This window comes from Bos indicus, chromosome 6, assembly GCF_029378745.1.
Source record: "Bos indicus isolate NIAB-ARS_2022 breed Sahiwal x Tharparkar chromosome 6, NIAB-ARS_B.indTharparkar_mat_pri_1.0, whole genome shotgun sequence".
Taxonomy (NCBI): domain Eukaryota; kingdom Metazoa; phylum Chordata; class Mammalia; order Artiodactyla; family Bovidae; genus Bos; species Bos indicus.
This window is the reverse complement of record NC_091765.1, coordinates 85,231,598-85,252,806: the sequence shown is the minus strand read 5'-3', so window position 1 is coordinate 85,252,806 and position 21,209 is coordinate 85,231,598. Positions and strand designations below refer to the sequence as shown.

Here is a 21,209-nt window from a genome sequence, read left to right as displayed (position 1 = left end):
ATGTCTAAGAGATGGGCTTTTCTTGTGCTTTCTTTTTATTTCAGCTGTGACTTCTGTGAAAAGGTTCTGGTATAGCCAATGGAATAGAGTGACTGGATCAATTTAAAACAATTTTGGATGAACTTGCTCAGAGGGATCATGAAGTGACTGTGCTAGCATCTTCAGCTTCCATCCTGGTGAATCCCAGTAAACCATCTACCCTTAAATTTGTGTCTTATCCTACATCCTTCACTAAGAATGAGCCTGATTTGTGTTTCATGAAATAGATCAAGATATGGGCATATGAATTACTAGAGAGTACATTGTGGGTATATGATTTAAAGATGCAAAAAACATATCACAAATATTCTGATACTGTTCAAAAGCTCTGTGCAGATGCAGTTTTAAACAAAAAAACTTATGAAAAAACTGAGAGAGTCCAGATGTGATGTTATTCTTAGAGATGCAATTTCTCCTTGTGCCGTGCTGCTGGCTAAACTACCTACCCTACCTTTGGTCCACAGTCTTCGATTTACCACTGGCAATACGTATGAAAAACTCTGTGGAGGGCTTATATGACCTCCTTCCTACATACCTATTATCATAGTTTAAATAAGTGACAAAATGATATTTATGGAGAGAGTGGCAAATATAGTTTATGATCTATATTTTGACTCTTCACTTGAGACTTTTAACAAGAAGAAGTGGGATAAATTTTACAGTGAAGTATTAAGTAAGCCTGGTTTATTACATTTTCCCTCCAGTAGATGAAAAGAAATCTTATCTTCTTTGTGTGGGTTAGGGTGGTATAATTTGTATTTTCTTATGTTTAGTGTCAAAATGGAAATATAACAACTTCTTAGTCAAAAGGTATCAACTATTCAGGAGAATGTGCAAAGTAGTCTAGAACTCTGTGACATTGGAAATGTTCCTCTATTTGACAGTAATAGTCCCATATGTTAATATTCTTGAGGCTTATTTATTTTGAAAGCTATGTATGCATTGCACTTTTCATAAATTATAATGTCTTTTATTTATTGCTGTAAAAGCAACTATCCTAAAACTCACAGTTTAAAAGAGAAACCATGCGGTTTTCTCATGACCCTATGAATCAGAAATTTGGGCTGGGCTTAGGAAAATGTCTCTTCAATGGGTTTTGCCTGGGCTTAATCTTTATGCTACTGTTAGTTACCAGGCTTGGCAGAGGTGGAACAGTCCAAGAAAGTGTTACTCACATGGCTGGGGTTTGGCAAATTAGCAGGATACTTTGATTGTTTCCTCCAGGTGACCTCTCCAACAGAAAACCCTGGACCTTTTTAGATGGTAGCAGAATTCTAGAATAGGTTGTATGAAAGTTTTAGGTCTAGACTTGAAAGTCACACAAAATGACTTCTGCTACCTTCTATTAGTAAAACAGGTCAGGAGGCAAACCCAAATTCAAAGGGTGAAGAAATTGCCTCCACCTCTTAATAGGAAGAGTTACAAAGAGTAATAGCCATTTTAAATATGCTATAGTAAGAAACTTCATTAAATATCTTTAAAATCAAATGAAGGTTAGCCATGAGGAAATATCTTTTTAAACCTGGATCGGTAAAATATATATATATATATATATATATATATATATATATATATATATATATGTATATACACACACACAAAGCAATCTGATATTTTGTATAAACTTTGTGTTTATTTGTCTTTAAAATTAAACATTTATTTTTAATATAAATTTATTTTAATTGGAGGTTAATTACTTTACAATATTGTACTGGTTTTGCCATACATCAACATGAATCCACCACATTTCTATGTCAAAAAGAGTCGGACACAACTGAGAGACTGAACTGAACTGAACAGATGTTCCTTTCAGCTTTCAGAATCAAAGTTCCTGACATCTCACTCTAGATTCAAATCTTCTATTATTTTAATCTCTCTAACATCTCCATCATCTAGTCTCTCTATTAAGAAGAAAAATTGTGTAGTTGTGGATGAGTTTCTCCGAGAGTTATCTAGTATTATTCCTTCTCTCTCAACGGATTAAATGTCATTTATTAAGTAAACTTCTAGTCTTTCCCATTTAATGCTTTCCTCTATTCCTTGGGATAGATCACTTAATAAGGCTTTCTTATCCCTCCTTGCTCTTCTTTGGAACTCAGCATTCAGATGGATATATCTTGCCTTTTTTCATTTGCCTTTAGCTTCTATTCTTTTCTCAGCTATTTGTAAGGCCTCCTCAGACAACCATTTTGCCTTTTTGCATTTCTTTTTGGGAGATGGTTTTGATCTCAGCCTCCTGTACAATGTTATGAACCTCTGTCCATGGTTCTTCAAGCACTTTGTCTATCAGATCTAATCCCTTGAATCTATTTGTCACTACCACTGTATAATTGTAAGGGATTTGATTTAGGTCACACCTGAATGGTCTAGTGTTTTCCCCTATTTTCTTCAATTTAAGGCTGAATTTGGCAATAAGGAGTTAATAATGTGAGCCACAGTCATCTCCCAATCCTGTCTTTGCTGACTGTATAGAGTGCCTCCAACTTTGGCTGCAAAAAAAATATAATCAATCTGTTTCAGTATTGACCATCTGATGATGTCCATATGTAGAATCTTCTCTTCTGTTGTTGGAAGAGGGTATTTGCTATGACCAGTGTGTTCTCTGGCAAAACTCTGTTAGTCTTTGCCCTGCTTCATTTTTTACTCCAAGGTCAAACTTGCCTGTTACTCCAGGTATCTCTTGACTTCCTACTTTTGCATTCCAGCTCCCTATAATGAAATGGACATCTTTTTTGGTGTTACTTCTAGAAGGTCTAGTGGGTCTTCATAGAACCATTCAAACTCAGCTTCTTTGGCATTAGTGGTTAGGGCTATTCTTGGATTACTGTGATATTGAATGGTTTGCTTTGGAAACAAAGAGATCATTCTGTCGTTTTTGAGATTGCATCCAAGTACTGCATTTCGGACTCTTTCGTTGACTATGAGGGCTTTTCCATTTCTTCTAAGAGATTCTTGCCCACAATAGATATAATGTTCACCTGATGAATTAAATTCACTCATTCTGGTCCACTTTAGTACACTGATTCTTAAAATTTCAATGATCACTCTTGCTACCACCTGTTTGACCACTTCCAATTTACCTTGACTCATGGACCTAACATTCCAGGTTCCTAGGCAATATTCTTTACAGCATCAGACTTTACTTCCATCAGCAGTCACATCCACAACTGGGTTTTGTTTTCACTTTGGCTCAGGCTCTTCATTCTTTCTGGAGTTATTTTTCCACTCCACTTTATCCATTAGCATATTGGGCACCTACCAACCTAGGGAGTTCACTTTTCAGTGTCATATGTTTTTGCCTTTTCATGCTGTTTCTGAGGTTCTCAAGGCAAAAATACTGGTTTGCCATTTCCTTTTTCAGACTTTATTTTCATGGGCTCCAAAATCATTGAAAATGGTGACTGCTCCATGAAATTAAAAAACACATGCTCCTTGGAAGACAAGCTATTACAAACCTAGACAGCATATTAAAATAAGCCTAGACATATTAAAAAGCAGAGACATTACTTTGCTGACAAAGGTCAGTGTAGTCAAAACTATGGTTTTTCCATTAGTCGTGTACGGATGTGAGAGTTGGAGCACAATGAAGGTTGAGCACCAAAGAAATGATGCTCTTGAACTGTGGTGCTGGAGAGACTCTTGAGAGTCCCTTGAACTGCAAAGAGATCGAACTAGTCAATCCTAAAGAAAATCAGTCCTGAATATTTATTGGAAGAACTGATGCTGAAATTGAAGCTCCAGTACTTTGACCACCTAATATGAAGAACTGACTCATTGGAAAAAACCCTAATGCTAGAAAAGATTGAAGGTAGGAGGAGAAGGGGATGACAGAGGATGAGATAGATGACTGGATGGAATCACCAAATCTTGGGGATGAGGTAGCGGAATCTCTGGAGTTGGTGATGGACAGGGAAGAAACCTGGCATGCTGCAGTCCATGGGATTGCAAAGAGTCAGTTAGGATTGAGTGACTGAATTGACTATGGAAACCTAAAACATCAGGGATTAATATTAGAATATAAAAAAACATCGGGGGTTAATATTTGATTATCGATGTTTGCTTTCTGATTCTATAGCACCTGCAGTTTGAAAAATTAAGCAAAGGGTGACAGTCCAATACATTTTTCATATCTGACTTGTAATCTTGATTCTGTGAGTGTATCCATTCAACAACAAATATTTATTGAGCTTCCTCTTCATTGCTGTTGTTTACTAATTTGGGGAGCAGAAGGAAATTAGTAAATATTTTTTGAGAATTTACTCTCTTTCAGGAAATCTAAGACCATCATATTTATTAATTCATAGGATAGAGGAATAGAGATCTTATTCATATGCAATATTATTCTCATTTTATACATATAGAAACTTAAGTAAGGTAACCTATTCAAGTTTTCATGGGGAGGAAGTGACAGAGATGGGATTAAAACATAGCAGTCTGGCCCCAGAGTAATCACTTTGCATATTGCATTATATGAAAGAAAAATAGGAGACTCTAATTTCAAAACTCCATCTATGATTTGGAGAAATATTATGGTAAGCATCAAGTGTGCTACAAAATAGAGAAGATTAGTTTCTCTTCATTGTGGTGGTCTTCATAAAAGACGTTCTCCATATCACTAAACTAACCAAACTTCTCTTTGCCAAGAGAGATGTTCCCTCACTACCTTTTACTCAAATATATGTATATGTATATATATATATATATATTTGTGTTTGGAAATTACTGTAAAAATTTTGGAAACCGTCCTTGGCAGAAATTCTTTATTGCTCTCAATGGCTAAGAAGATTTACAAGCATAATTTAAGATTACATATATATTGTATATGCAATATTTAAGATTAAGATTACATATATATTGAATGGGGAGGCCTTACAAATAGCTGTGAAAGGAAGAGAAGTGAAAAGCAAAGGAGAAAAGGAAAGATATAAGCATCTGAATGCAGAGTTCAAAAGAATAGCAAGAAGAGATAAGAAAGCCTTCCTTAGCGATCAATGCAAAGAAATAGAGGAAAACAATAAAGTGGGAAAGTCTAGAGATCTCTTGAAGAAAATTAGAGATACAAAGGGTATATTTCATGCAAATATGGGCTCGATAAAGGACAGAAATGGTATGGACCTAACAGAAGCAGAAGATATTAAGAACAGGTGGCAAGAATACACAGAAGAACTGTACAAAAAAGATCTTCACGACCCAGATAATCACGATGGTGTGATCACTCACCTAGAGCCAGATATCCTGGAATGTGAAGTCATGTGGGCCTTAGAAAGTATCACTATGAACAAAGCTAGTGGAGGTGATGGAATTCCAGTTGAGCTATTCCAAATCCTGAAAGATGATGCTGTGAAAGTGCTGCACTCAATATGCCAGCAAATTTGGAAAACTCAGCAGTGGCCACAAGACTGGAAAAGGTCAGTTTTCATTCCAATCCCAAAGAAAGGCAATGCCAAAGAATGCTCAAACTACCACACAATTGCACTCATCTCACACACTAGTAAAGTAATGCTCAAATTCTCCAAGCCAGGCTTCAGCAATACGTGAACTGTGAACTTCCAGATGTTCAAGCTGGTTTTAGAAAAGGCAGAAGAACCAGAGAACAAATTGCCAACATCTGCTGGATCATGGCAAAAGCAAGAGAGTTCCAGAAAAACACCTATTTCTGCTTTATTGACTATGCCAAAGCCTTTGACTGTGTGGATCACAATAAACTGTGGAAAAGTCTGAAAGAGATGGGAATACCAGACCACCTGACTTGCCTCTTGAGAAACCTGTATGCAGGTCAGAAAGCAATAGTTAGAATGGGACATGGAACAACAGACTGGTTCCAAATAGGAAAAACAGTATGTCAAGGCTGTATATTGTCACTCTGTTTATTTAACTTATATGAAGAGTACATCATGAGAAACGCTGGGCTGGAAGAAGCACAAGCTGGAATCAAGATTGCTGGGAGAAATATCAAGAACCTCAGATACGCAGATGACACCACCCTTATGGCAGAAAGTGAAGAGGAACTAAAAAGCCTCTTGAAGAAGGTGAAAGAGGAGAGTGAAAAAGTTGGCTTAAAGCTCAACTTTCATAAAACGAAGATCATGGCATCCAGTCCCATCATTTCATGGGAAATAGATGAGGAAACAGTGGAAACAGTGTCAGACTTTATTTTTCTGGGCTCCAAAATCACTGCAGATGGTGACTGCAGCCATGAAATTAAAAGACGCTTATTCCTTGGAAGAAAAGTTATGACCAACCTAGATAGCATATTCAAAAGCAGAGACATTACTTTGCCAACAAAGGTCTGTCTAGTCAAGGGTATGGTTTTTCCAGTGGTCACGTATGGATGTGAGAGTTGGACTATGAAGAAAGCTGAGTGCCGAAGAATTGATGCTTTTGAACTGTGGTGTTGGAGAAGACTCTTGAGAGTCCCTTGGACTGCAAGGAGATCCAACCAGTCCATTCTGAAGGAGATCAGCCCTGGGATTTCTTTGGAAGGAATGATGCTCAAGTTGAAACTCTAGTACTTTGGCCACCTCATGTGAAGAGTTGACTCATTGGCAAAGACTCTGGTGCTGGTAGGGATTGGGGGCAGGAGGAGAAGGGGATGGCAGAGGATGAGATGTCTGGATGGCATCACTGACTCGATGGACGTGAGTCTGAGCGAACTCCGGGAGTTGGTGATGGACAGGGAGGCCTGGCCTGCTGCGATTCATGGGGTCTCAAAGAGTCAGACACGACTGAGCTACTGAACTGAACTGAACTGAACTGATAGGAGGTAGAGGCTTGAAGAACAGAACCAAGGCCAAAGTCTAGGAACAAATCTGCTAAAAATTAATCAAGAATCACAGGTCATAGAATATAAACTCTTAGACGAGGTTCCATAGCAGGGTCATGTGAGTTAATGTGAAGTGATAAAGGGCATCACATGCCAAACAGTCAGTGTAGAAAGCTGGTTGGTGAATGAAGTGGGAGGATGATTAGGCCTATCTAAAATAAAAGACTAAGCAAATAATCCAAAGACCAATGTTTCTAAAATAAATAATTCAGAGATTAAAGTTTCTAAGATAAAAGTTCATCAGGAATCATAGGTCATAGAAAAGCAGCTTGTAAGTGAGGTAACATAATAAGCACATGCACAGCAAAGTGAAGGAAGACATGGCAAAAAATAGCAAAAAGTCACAATAGGATGCTGGGCTGTGAATGGAGTGTATGTGTGAATATATACTAAGCAAATAATCCAAAGCCATAAAAAAGCTTAGAGAAATTTTAGGTAAGTACGGGGACAGAAGTGCAAGTGACTGGTGCAAATAGACTTTTGCAACCAAGGCAGGTTTTCTAGCCTGGCTTTCCAGAATTTTTATGTCATTCTTTGAACAAGGAGCCTTCACAGCATTGCTGATTTATTCTAAGAATAGAAATTAACAAAGGAGATCCTTTAACCAAGTTATAAATGCTAAAAAGGAATATTTTTATCAGTCTTTAGCAGGTGAATCTCCCTTATCACTCATTCTGATGTGCTTTTTAATATTTATTTTTAGTTTTTCCAATATTTATACTTTTTCTGGAGACCAAAGACACAAACTTAGACAGAGGAACACACTTGACAGACTGAATCATAAGATAGTTCCTTAGCTGCCCATCATTTTTTCCTTTTTAGGGAGTTATCAAGTAGCCTTCCATTGCCATTAGATTGTAGTAATCTATACAGTCAGAATGTTTCAAAATTTTTAGGACAGGAAAAATAAATAACATAAAGATGGATGTGAAAGCCATCATTTCATTTAGTGCATCTCGATCATCATACACTTTCTTGATCACAGATGGTTCAAGAATTTAGTGCCACAATAAGTTTCTTCTTCAAAACATACAGAAAAGGTTGAGACTGTAGCTATAGGAGGGGAGGCTATTGATTCCTGGTGAGATCTGCATCATTAGGGAGGCTTCTTAAACCACTGGAGGGTCTCTTCTTACCTTTATCTATCCTCTGAAAAGTTCTCATGAGTAATCAGGATCCTCTGGTGGCTGGCTAGGTGACCTGAAGACCAGATTGAAACAAGTGTGAGAAGTGCAAATTCTTCATGCTGTTGGTCCATATTTAATGTGGAAAGTCATTAACAATCTTTAGAAAACAGTATCTATGTGACTGAGATCAAGTTGGTGAAGTAGAAAGACCCTAGACTTATCTCCGCCCATGGACACACTAAAATACAACTACTCACAAAGCAATTATCCTTGAGAACGACCTGAAGACTATCAGAAAAGACTTTCCACAACTACAGATATAAAGAAGGAGCCACAACAAGACAAGTAGGAGGAGCAGAGATACAGTCTAACTGGGACCCATAACCTGAGGTTGGCCACCTACAAACAGGAGGAATATCACAAGCATAGAAGTCCTCCTCCAGGAGACAGGGGTTTCGGCCCCCACATCAAGGTCTCTATTTTGGTAAGACATACCCCAGAATGTCTGGCTTTGAAAGCAAGTGTGGCTTCCATTCGAGAAAACAGGAGACTCTGTAAACAGAGAATCTGCTCTCAAAGGGTATACACAAAATCTCACTTAGTCTGAGTTCCAGCAGACTCAGTAGTTTGAAAGACACCTGGGCAAGAACCACTTGCTGATCTTGGAGCATCTCCTGGGGAGGCATTGTACAGCTGGGACTACACCTGGGGATATGGCTCTGGTGGTAGCCATTTTTGGAATCTCATTCCATAATTCTGACACCAACCCTGGCAAGCACCATTTTAGAATCCTCCCTCTAACCTATTAGCACCAGAAGCTTCCCCTGCCAATGGGTTTATAGCAATCACACAATGCTGGGTTCTCCCTGGAAGATGGGATCCTCAGTTAGTTTAAAAATGTTTAAAAGGTCAGAACATTAAGTAAAAATGCACAAATATCATGAAAGTGATACAAATCTAATGCTATACAGTGATAAACAAGATCATTTAGATTGCAATATTCGTCACATATGTAAATAATTACAGAGGGAAATTGACTTAGAATTAAAATCTATTAGTGAACAGGAGGAGAAGGGGACGACAGAGGATGAGATGTCTGGATGGCATCACTGACTCAATGGACATGAGTCTGAGTGAATTCCGGGAGTTGGTGATGAACAGGGAGGCCTGGCGTGCTGTGATTCATGGGGTCGCAAAGAGTCAGACACGACTGAGTGACTGAACTGAACTGAACTGAACTGAGTGAACTTGTAACATGTGATACAAGAGTTAATCTTTAATAGTTACATGAACCTAGAAAGATTCAAAGGTGCCAAGGGAAGAAGATATTATGAGCTATGTAAGTTTCTCACTTACATGTGTTTTTCCCTCTCTTTTTTCTCTACATATGTTTGTTCAAATTGTAAAATGCTGGCATTATTTGTTCATCTTGGCCAATACAGAACTGAAACTTTATTGGTCTCTCTTCTAAGAAAAAATGGATATATATTCACAAGTTACCATATATTCCTTTACCTATTTTCTTTTTCAGGAAGATGCACTACATTGTATGAATTGATGGGTAAAACTGATTTTGGTTGATAATAAGCTATTGGGATTTTGAATTTCCCCAATCAGTCTTACCAAATTTTGATTTTGTTGGAAGACTCCACTGAAAACCTGCCAAACCCCTGCATAAGGTAAAATTTTGATCCTGAAGAGAGTTTTTTCCATTCCCAGCCCAAATACTGTCTTATGGAAATGACATGCTGCTGCTGCTGCTGCTGCTAAGTCGCTTCAGTTGTGTCCGACTCTGTGCGACCCCATAGACGGCAGCCCATCAGGCTCCTCCTCCCATGGGATTTTCCAGGCAAGAGTACTGGAATGGGGTGCCATTGCCTTCTCCAGGAAATGACATGGGCACTATATAAAATTTCTTCACACCATTCTTTCATTTACTGTGTGTTTCATGTTTCACTATTACTGAATATTCTGGGATATATAACAGTCATAAAAAGTATGAGAGAAGTGCAAGATTATATGGATATAGCCACTATGAAAAAGTCTTCCAACACATGAGAAATAATATTTTTTCAACAAATGTGTATTCTTTGTCTGCCAAATGCCAAATTCTATACTCTTACAGAAGAAGGAGGGGTGGAAGAGAGAGACACAATGGTAGTCCTTGGGGATCTTATAGACTGGTCAACCAGAAAAATATGAATGTTAAACAATTACTTATAATAAAGTACAAATTAAAAGATACATTAGATTGAGGTGATGTGGGAGTGATCTCTCATATTTTATTAAAGTAAATTGCAATGAAATATCTAAAAGAATCAAAGTATGATAATGCCATATTAAAATTGGAAATATATGAGAGTATTCAAAGACTATGGAACTGAGTGACTGAACTGATGGAATCGGGTGCTTTAATATATGGTACTATGGTACTATGCTAGGTAATAAATATATAAAAACAAGATTCTGCCATAGTACCTTTCCTATAAAACATGGATGCATGAGAATAAAGGAAGAAACGTTTGGTCTACTTTATAGGCCATAACTACTGAGAATAAAAATAATCTACCAGATACATAAAGCCCTTGGGCTTCCCAGGTGGCGCTAGTGGTAAAGAACCTCAGGTTTAATCCCTGGGTCGTGACGATCTGCTGCAGAAGGGCATGGCAACTCACTCTAGTATTTTTGCCTGGAGAATCCTATGAGCAGAGGAATCTGGCAGATTACAGTCCGTAGTGTCGCAAAGAATCAGACACAATTAAAATGACTTAGATCACATGTCCCAGGGACAGGGGAGCCTGATAGGCTGCCGTCTATGGGGCCGCACAGAGTTGGACATGACTGAAGCGACTTAGCAGCAGATCACATGTACATGAAGCTCTTTCACAGTGCCAGAAACATAGTGATTCATAACTATTGGCTACCATGACTTAATTTTTTTAGTGAACTTTTGGCCAAAGAAATTTGCCTCAGAAATCAAAAACAGAAGAAAATATTAAAATAGTATTTGAAGTTTTAAGCAGTCTCACCAGTATCTACACTGGAGGGATTCCTTCTGATGTGTGTGTGTGTGTGTGTGTGTGTGTGTGTACTGTTAAACTCATGGTATTTTTTCCCAAAACCTTTGTGAATGCACTTCAGTATTTTTTCCTGATCTTATCTGAGGTGAAAGAACTTCACAACTCAAAACAGACCAGAAATCATTGCATTCTGATAATACAATTCATGAAAATAAGTCTCTCTAAGGAATTGGTGCTAGTGGTAAAGTACTGGCCTGCCAATGCAGGAGATGTAAGAGTCGCAGATTGGATCCCTGGATTGGGAAGATCCCCTGGAGGAGGGCATGGCAAACAATTCCAGTATTCTTGCCTGGAGAATCCCATGGACAGAGAAACTGGGCAGACTATAGTCCATGGGTGTCCAAAGAGTTGGAATCTAGTGAAGTTACTTAGCACTCATGACACAATGCCTAATTTCATAGGTATAGTTCTATTTCAATCATGTAAACTTCCTGATTTCTTTAATACCACAGTTGGTAAAGAATCTGCCTACAATGCAGGAGACCCGGGTTTTATGCCAGGGTAGGAAAGATCCCCTGGAGAAGGAAATGGAAATTCATCCCAGTATTCTTGCCTGGAGAACTCCATGGACAGAGGAGCTGGGCAATCTATAGTACATGGGGTCAAAAAGAATCAGACATGACTGAGAGACTAACTTTCAACTTTCACTTTTTAAGCTGCCTGATCTCACACCAGGTTTGGAAACAAATATAGTAAGGTAAATACCAAGGAAGAAGTTTCTGGTTTAGTATTAACCTACACAATGTTGTTGCTGTTCAGTTGCACAGTCATGTCCAACTCTTTTCGACCCCATCAACTGCAGCATGCCAGGCTTCCTTGTCTGCTGGGAGCGAGCTCCGCCCATAGCAAAGGTCATGAGGGAGGAGGCTTGGCATACGCAAAGGCGGGATTGAGCCTCAGGAGTCCCCCTGGAAATTCTTGAGCATCTACCCCCAAAACCAGAGTCTGCCTACTTTCTGCTTTGTGCTCTCACCTACACCTCTGACTTTACGGGGGGCTGTGCCCCACTACCTCTCTCTGAAAAAAGAGTTAGCTCACAGCTCCAGTTAATAATTCCTGGGTGTGACAGTGTTTCAACATACAAACTCCTTTGGAAATCCTCTAGCCTGCCTGAATAGGTTTTTCCGGCCACATGTGATTGTTCAGAGCCTCCCAACTGTGAGAGGCAGATGTCCTAAACCGTCTAAACACAGATTCCTTTGAGTAGTTAAAAGACTGATTAGAAATTGTATTGGTGAAGGGTTTTTCATTTGTTGGGCCAATGTTTGCTGCTAAGTCTCCATATCCCTTACTTACTGTGTCCTTGGCAGTGTATTGATTGATATAATGGGTGTATAGAAAAGTAAGTAGTAGCCTCAATGTTTGTAACCTTGGACCCTTGAGTTAATTCTTTTTCTTGTTACAGCCCACCACACCTTTGCCCTATAGGAATGCAATTTTATCTAATGCTTTTGGAGGGTGGTGCCTGACTTTAGAATAATACCTTTAGAGAAAAATAAGTTTCTTAAAATGTTAACAGGCCTCCGGGCCAGAAGATGATGCAAATCACCTAAACTTTTGCATATGATAAGTTTGCAGGAAGAAAGCCTGGCTTACTTCATGACTCTACCCCTTCCCCCATTATCCTCTATGCGTAACTTAAGGTATAAAAACTACTTTGGAAAATAAAGTGCGGGCCTTGTTCACCGAAGCTTGGTCTCCCCATGTCGTTCTTTCTTTCACCTTCTGGCTGAATTTTTCCTCTGAGGCAGGGAAGCTCGTCAAGCCTACTAATTTTGCCTGGGCTTCTAAGATCTGACCAGGGAGGCCTTAGTGTCTCCTCTCCTTCGGGAGAACAGGAGGACTCCTGCGGCCTTCGTAGGTGACGTAAATTCCCTGCTTTGGAATTTTATTCAGCCTCTTTTCTTCACTGAATTTTCCTACTGAGCTATTTTTATTTCAGCCACTTTCTCCACTGAATTTCCTCACTGAACAATCCTCATTCTATTACTCTTTATATCTTTGATGAATATTTAAATAAATAGGTCGCCGACGCCGTCTCTCCTTCAAATACCCTGGATCAGCTGGGGCTGGACCCCGGCACTTGTCCTTCACCATCTCCTGGAGCTTGCTCAAACTCATGTCCACTGAGGTAGTGATGCCATCAAACCATCTCCTCCTCTGTCGTTACATCTCTTGCCTTCAGTCTTTCTCAGAATCAGGATCTTTTTTAACAAGTCAGCTTTTTGTATCAAGTGGCTAAAGTATTGGAGTTTCAGCTTCAGCATCAGTCCATCCAATGAATATTAAGGATTGATTTCCATTAGAATTGATTGGTTGGATCGCCTTACTATCCAAGGAACTCTAAAGAATCTACTCCAGTGCCACAATCCAGTTCAGTCCAGTTCAGCTCAGTCATGTCCAACTCTTTGTGATCCCATGGACTACAGCATGCCAGTCCTCCCTGTCCATCATCAACTCCCTGAAATTGCTCAAACTCATATCCATTGAAATCGTGATACAATCCAACCATCTCATCCTCGTCATCCCCTTCTCCTCCTGCCTTCAATCTTGCCCAGCATCAGGGTCTTTTCTAATGAGTCAGTTCTTTGCATCAGGTAGCCAAAGTATTGGAGTTTCAGCTTCAGCATCAGTCTTTCCAATGAATATTAAGGACTGATTTCCTTTAGGATGGACTGGTTGGATCTCCTTGCAGTCCAAGGGACTCTCAAGAGGCTTCTCCAACACCACAGTTCAAAAGCATCAATTCCTCTGTGCTCAGCTTTCTTTCTCATCCATACATGACTACTGGAAAATCCATAGCTTCAGCTAGATGGACCGTTGTTGACAATGTCTCTGCTTTTTAACATGTTGTCTAGCTTGGTCATAGTTTCTGCCAAGAAGAAAGCATCTTTACTATCATAGCTGAAGTCACCATCTTCAGTGATTTTGGAGACCAAGAAAATAAATTCTCTCACTGTTTCCATTGTTTGCCCATCTATTTGCCATGAAGTGATGGGACCAGATACCATGATCTTAGTTTTCTGCATCTTGCATTTTAAGAAAGCATAAAATCTTTGATGTTCAGGCTTCTTTATGGTCCAGCAATAAAGAAACCACAAGCCAGTGTAGGAGCTACAGGAGATGTGGGCTTAATTCCTGGGTCAGGAGATCCACTGAAGTTTTTCAGTAGCTCAGTCATGTCTGACTCTTTGCCACCCCATGGACTGCTGCATGCCTGCCTTCCCTGTACTTCACCATCTCCCAGATCTTGCTCATACTCATGTCCATTGAGATCGTTATGACATCCAACCATCTTATCCTCTGTCATCCCCTTCTCCTGTCTTCAATCTTTCACAGCATCACGTCTTTTCTAATGAGTCAGTTCTTTGCATCAGTTGGCCAAAATATTGGAGCTTCAGTTTCAGTATCCATCCTTCAAATGAATATTCAGGACTGATTTCCTTTAGGACTGACTGGTTTAATCTTCTTGCTATCCAAGGGACTCTCAAGAGTCTTCTCCAACACCACAGTTCAAAATTTGCACAATAGGATCCACATTTAAAAATGTAGATGAAAGTTTTCTGTAACTTTATGTCATGAACCATAATTAGTTCTAGATAGCTGGATCAGATGTTTTACCCAAGTAGTCACCCTCTCATGGTGTAAAACCCACCAAAAATAAATAGCTTACAGGCAAAATCTGTCACATTCACTGTATATCATAGCATCAATATCCTTAAAATGTCTAGGCCAAGATCAGAAATAAAATCAAATTTATACTCAACATTTAAACATCCCATATAAAAATAGTGATAATATATGATATTGCAATTTCATTAGGTTTTGAATAAAAATAGGGTGAAATAAGCTATGGAAATTTTGAAAAGCTATTTCCTTAACAGAGATGAAATTAATGTAGCCTGCCCAGTGTTATCAGAGCATGAGCTAGGAAGAAAACAGAAATAACATTTTAAGACAAGAAAAAAAATAATTTTAGCAGTCTTTCTCTCTTTCAGACAATTACTATAATATCATGAGAAGTTTAATAGATCAGAGTCTTAGCTGAGGCTTAAATTTAGGGAACTGTGGATATTGGGAATTTGAAACACCAATAAATAAATAATAAATCATGGTTAATAAATTGAGAGTTCTTATTTATTTATATAGAGATGATTTAACTAGAGCGTTTTTTTCTTTTGACAAGCAATTATATGCAACCTCTTACTCTGTTTATATTATCATGAAAAAGTGAAAAGCAAAAGTATTAGTTGCTCAGTTGTGTACAACTCTTTGCCATCCCATGGACTAGAGCCAACCAGGTCCTTCTGTCCATGGAATTCTTCAGGTAAGAATATGGGAGTAGGTTGCAATTCCCTTTTCTAGGGGATCTTCCCTATCCAGGAATTGAACCTGGGTCTGTCTCCTGCCTTGAAGGTAGATTCTTTACCATCTGAGCCACCAGGGAAAACCCATCACCCTTATATTATCATACTTAGCCTTATAATCAAGAAAGCCTATATATCAGAAGTCCTGTCCTGAAAACTGCCAAGAAGAAAAGTAGATCAATTTAGTAACAAATACATTGGACAAAGAATGACATACAAATTCATGAAGCTGAGCTACAGACTGTTTTTCATTTTATTTGAGGAATTCTGTTAGGAGTTCGGGTCCTTTTAAATGCCTATCTTTTGTCAACTTCTCCAAAACAAACCAAGAAAGAAAAAGGAAAAAAAAAATAATAACTTGATTTCGCTAGGATAGAATTGTTTAACTTATTATAGGAAACAAGACAGCACTTGGACTGAGTTTCATCAATTTTCAGTAAAAGGAAATCAGAGAAAGATAATTCTAAGGTGTTGAGTTCTGGTTGGTCATATTAAGGAGAACTTAGTAATGTAAGGAACAGTTTGAAATTTAGCAAAGTTGAAGTCATAACTTTGGATTTGTGGACATAGTAAGGTCCTGAATCTTGTCCTGGTGAGCAAGCCATATGTTTTAATAAGCATACTATTTTACTTGTGTGCTTGTATAATCCTGTCATCCTGGGACAAGTTACTAAGCCATTGTTTCAGGTCTTAGCAATATTTTACAGAGAATGAGAAAAAAAATTCCTGGTCCTGTTATTGTTTGAGACATGGAATAAAAATTACATTGTTTTCAAAACTCACTGAAGAAAATCAATGTGTTTTCACAATGTGAAATGTTTTTCCCTGGAGACTTTCATTTTAGTGACATCCTGTGTTAGTAAGTGATAAATAAATCACCATTCTTGTTAGTAGTCAATTGATAATATGTTGGTTAAAAGAAATAAATTGCATATCACATCTCTTTCTAAATGGTTTTAATAGTATAGCATATTACAAGATGATGCTATTCTAACAATTCTCTCTCTTTAGAAATGTATGTATTCATGTTCTTCAAACAAACTAAAGAAAGAATGAATGAAACAAAAACCCTCTCTCTGCTGATTCCCCTTCAGAATACAACAAACTATTTTTCTTTTCAGGAAATCAAAGAGTTTGTCCAAAGCTCTGGAGAAGATGGCTTTGTATTACTGAGTTTGGGGTCAATGGTTGAAAACCTTCCAGAAGGAAGGGCTAACATGATTGCATCGACCCTTGCCCAGATTCCACAGAAGGTCTGTTAAATTGCCTTTGTACTGAACAACTACTTGAATGAATCTCTTTAAAGTCTGGAGTGGGTCCATTAGAATGTTTTTTTGCAAAGGGGACAGAAACAGAGAATATCATAACATGGTTAGACCAAAATGAATTGGTATATCTCATTTTTCTTTGGAAGTTGAATTTTAAAATGGAACAAGGGGGACATATGTGCTTAATGTTCCGATTCAAGTTTTACTTTGTTCTGAGAGACATTTCTATCTTAGAGATTATGTTTGGTATTCTAGTGCTATTAAGTTAATTAGTAAGAACACAAAAACATCCAAATCTTGCCCCACAAATCACAATGTTTCCCAGAGGACTTCCTGGGTGTACAGTGGGAGTTCTGAGTAGCTGAGAATTATCCTGTTGCAGTTCAATTCGTAGCTGCACTCGATATTCGATATTTAAAATAGAATTTTGAAAAAGACTGAGTTGAAGCACAAAAATTCAAACCCTTCCTCCTACTCCTGCTCCCTCTTTTCCCAAGATGAAAATAGCATGTGTCTTAAAACCAGTTGTTGAGGAAAAGATCAAGAGAGAAGCCTGGGATCCAGGGTTTTTTTCTGTTAAAACGGAAAAAGATGACAGGAAGGAGCATGGGCTCCAGTTCAAAGTCTCTTAGCCCTAACCATTGGAGAAGGTGATGGCACCCCACTCCAGTACTCTTGCCTGGAAAATCTTATGGATGGAGGAGGCTGGTAGGCTGCAGTCCATGGGGTCGCGAAGAGTCGGATACGACTGAGAGACTTCACTTTCACGCATTGGAGAAGGAAATGGCAACCCACTCCAGTGTTCTTGCCTGGAGAATCCCAGGGACGCGGGAGCCTGGTGGGATGCCGTCTATGGGGTCGCACAGAGTCGGACACAACTGAAGCAACTTAGCAGCAGTAGCAACAGCAGTACTGCCCATTAGCAGTTTGACCTAATCAACATACTGTTCTGACTGACTGGATTAACAACTACTTTCTCAGAGGTGGGGGGGAGGAGGAGAGGTTAAAAACTGGGAAGCATGGAAGAATCAGTGTTAGCAGAGAAAAAATTAGAAAGACGTTTCCTACTAAAGTCCTGTAGTTATTTATGGCAGTATAAATCCATCAGTACTACTTGCCCTAAACTACCCCAAATAACCCTTACTATTTTCATCTGTGAGAAACTGGCATCAGGATGACAGCCTCAACAAGTAATTTAATACCTACCTTAAACAAACAAACAAAAAAGAGCCTTACCCCCACTAACTATACAAAAAAATCTTCATGACCCAGATAATCACAATGATGTGATCACTCACCTAGAGCCAGACATCCTGGAATGGAAGTCAAGTGGATCTTAGGAAGCATCACTATGAACAAAGATAGTGGAGGTGATGAAATTCTAGTTGACCTATTTCAAATCCTAAAAGATGATGCTGTGAAAGTGCTGCACTCAATATGCCAGCAAATTTGGAAAACTCAGCAGTGGCCACAGGACTGGAAAAAGTCAGTTTTTATTCCTATCCCAAAGAATGGCAATCCCCCAAAATGTTCAAATTACCAAATAATTGCACTCATCTCACATGCTAGAAAAGTAATGCTCAAGTTTCTCCAGCCAAGCTTCAATAGTATGTGAACTGTGAACTTCCAGATGTTCAAGCTGGATTTAGAAAAGGCAGAGGAACCAGAGATCAAATGTCAACATCTTCTGGATCATCAAAAAAGCAAGAGAGTTCCAGAAAACATCTACTTTTGTTTTATTGACTATGTCACAGCCTTTGACTGTGGGGATCACAACAAACTGTGGAAAATTCTGTGGAAAATTCTTAAATAAATGGAAATACCAGACCACCTGACCTGCCTCCTGAGAAATCTGTATGCAGGTCAAGAAGAAACAGAACTTGACATGGAATGACAGAATGGTTCCAAATCAGGAAAGGAGTATGTCAAGGCTGTATATTGTTACCCAGCTTATTTAACTTATATGCAGAGTACATCATGAGAAACTCTGGGCTGGAAGAAGCACAAGCTGGAATCAAAATTGCCGGGAGAAATATCAATAACCTCAGATATGCAGATAACACCATCCTTATGGCAGAAAGTGAAGAGGAACTAAAAAGCCTCTTGATGAAAATGAAAGAGGAGAGTAAAACGTTGGCTTAAAGCTGAACATTCAGAAAACGAAGATCATGGCATCCAGTCCTATCACTTCATGGCAAATAGATGGGGAAACAATGGAAACAGTGAGAGACTTTATGTTTTGGGCTCCAAAATCACTGCAGATGGTGACTTCAGCCATGAAATTAAAAGTTGCCTGTTCCTTGGAAGAAAAGCTATGACCAACTTATATGGCAGAATAAAAAGCAGAGACATTACTTTGCCAACAAAGTCTGTCTAGTCAAGGGTATGGTTTTTCCTTTGGTCATGTATGGATGTGAGACTTGGACTGTGAAGAAGGCTGAGCACCAAAGAATTGATGCTTTTGAACTGTGGTGTTGGAGAAGACTCTTGAGAGTCCCTTGGACTGCAAGGAGATCCAACCAGTCCATTCTGAAGGAGATCAGCCTTGGGATTTCTTTGGAAAGAATGATGCTAAAGCTGAAACTCCAGTACTTTGGCCACCTCATGCGAAGAGTTGACTCATTGGAAAAGACTCTGATGCTGGGAGGGATTGGGGACAGGAGGAGAAGGGGACGACAGAGGATGAGATGTCTGGATGGCATCACTGACTCGATGGACGTGAGTCTGAGTGAACTCCGGGAGTTGGTGATGGACAGGGAGGCCTGGTGTGCTTGGATTCATGGGGTCGCAAAGAGTTGGACACGACTGAGCGACTGAACTGAACTGAACTGAACTAATTGTAAAAAAATACAATTAGATCTCTTGACAGCATAAACTGGTAATTTGCTTATTTCAGTTTATAATGATCAGTGAAAATTAATGTGGCACTCTTTTTTAAAAAGAATTATTTCTTTTATTATTCTGCAATTCCTAGCTTTGTACAAAATATGTTCATGGATAATTCCAATATTGATACCTTTGGAGGAAAAAAAATGAAATAACGTCTTAATAATTTTGCACTTCCAAGATTATAGGAAGTGATTTTCCAATATGCAGTGTAAAATAATTTATATTCTCTCTACTAGTTGAAGAAATTTTATCTCATTATAATACATAGAAGAAAGTATAATATTGCTCACAAAATAAAATAGAAGTCAACCATTTCTAAAAATGCTTCATGGAGAAAGTAATCATAAGCAAATCTTCACCGATTTCTCTCAGAAATTGCTGAGCAAGCAAAGTATTTTCTAGATTCAAACCACAAGTTTGTTATATAAGATAGTCACATGAAATGAAGTTGCAGAAATTTCAGTCAGCTTTTTGTGTACACTACAGTTCTGATTGATTCTTGAATGCTTTTAACTATTAAATTACATTATTTACAAGCTAATTTCCCTCAAGTCTTTAGAACTGGTCATAGCATATTGTAGTAAACAAAATGATAGTTGATCAACAAGGTCCAAGATTTTTGCTGCTTTGATTTTTTTTGAACTATTATTTAACATTATTCAACATTCCTGAGCAGAAATGTCCACATCTATTCATTGAAAGAAGTGGGGCAAGATGACTTCTTACTAGATTTTCATTTCTAAAATGTTCTGAGCCTGTGATCTTATTAGTGGAGTTGAGCCTTTTATTGGTCATAGTAGGTTGTGTGGAGATTCAGTGGGAAGAAACCAGATATGTTAAGAAACAGTGCTCAACATATTATGATCTTCTGGGTAAGAAGGTGGCAAAAAAAAAAAAAAAATACTAAGTTCTAATTAAGAGAAAATCTCAGGGACAATAGTGGAACAGCAAGGTAAAACATCAACACCAGATAACAATTATCTTTCGCCTATAAATTTTGAATAGCTTCTTGACTGGTCATCTTGTCTTCCCACTCTTTTATCTCAGCTCTAATACTATTGTAGTGCTTTTATCTAAAATGATATAGGAAACATTCATACTTTTCCTTGAACTTTCAGTAACTCACATTGCCTAAAAGTCAAAGTGTAGCAGATATAAGATGACTTTGTAAACAGCACATTCATCATTTTTCCTCGATTGCCAAATGCCCCCTGAGATTCTCCATACATTATCAGAATGAATCATTCCCTCTATTCCTACAAGGAAGAAACAATGTTTCTTCACTGCCATGATTTTGAACATGGTGTTCTTTGAATCAAGAATCAGTCCACACTTGTCCACTGGACAAAGCAACTCTGCACTAACATCCCCTCTAACGTATAGCTTTCTCTCATTTCCTCAGACTTCCTTTGGAAAGTCACAAATGTTTGCATGATCCCATGAGCATAGCCATCCTCAGCAGAAAGCATTGCCTTCTTTATTGACTTACACTGTCAATTTCTGTTTCTAACCATGGGACTCAGAATTTATTGTTCTCATTCATCTCTTTCTTAGGTCACCCGAAAACCAAAGCTTTTATCACTCATGGTGGTGGCAATGGCATCTCTGAGCCATTT

The 21,209-nt window shown here is 38.5% G+C and overlaps 1 pseudogene; it reads left to right on the top strand.

Annotated features, from left to right (window-relative positions):
* LOC109560051 (UDP-glucuronosyltransferase 2B17-like) lies at positions 1-20,719 on the top strand (annotated as a pseudogene).
* Positions 20,720-21,209: the final 490 nt, after the last annotated feature.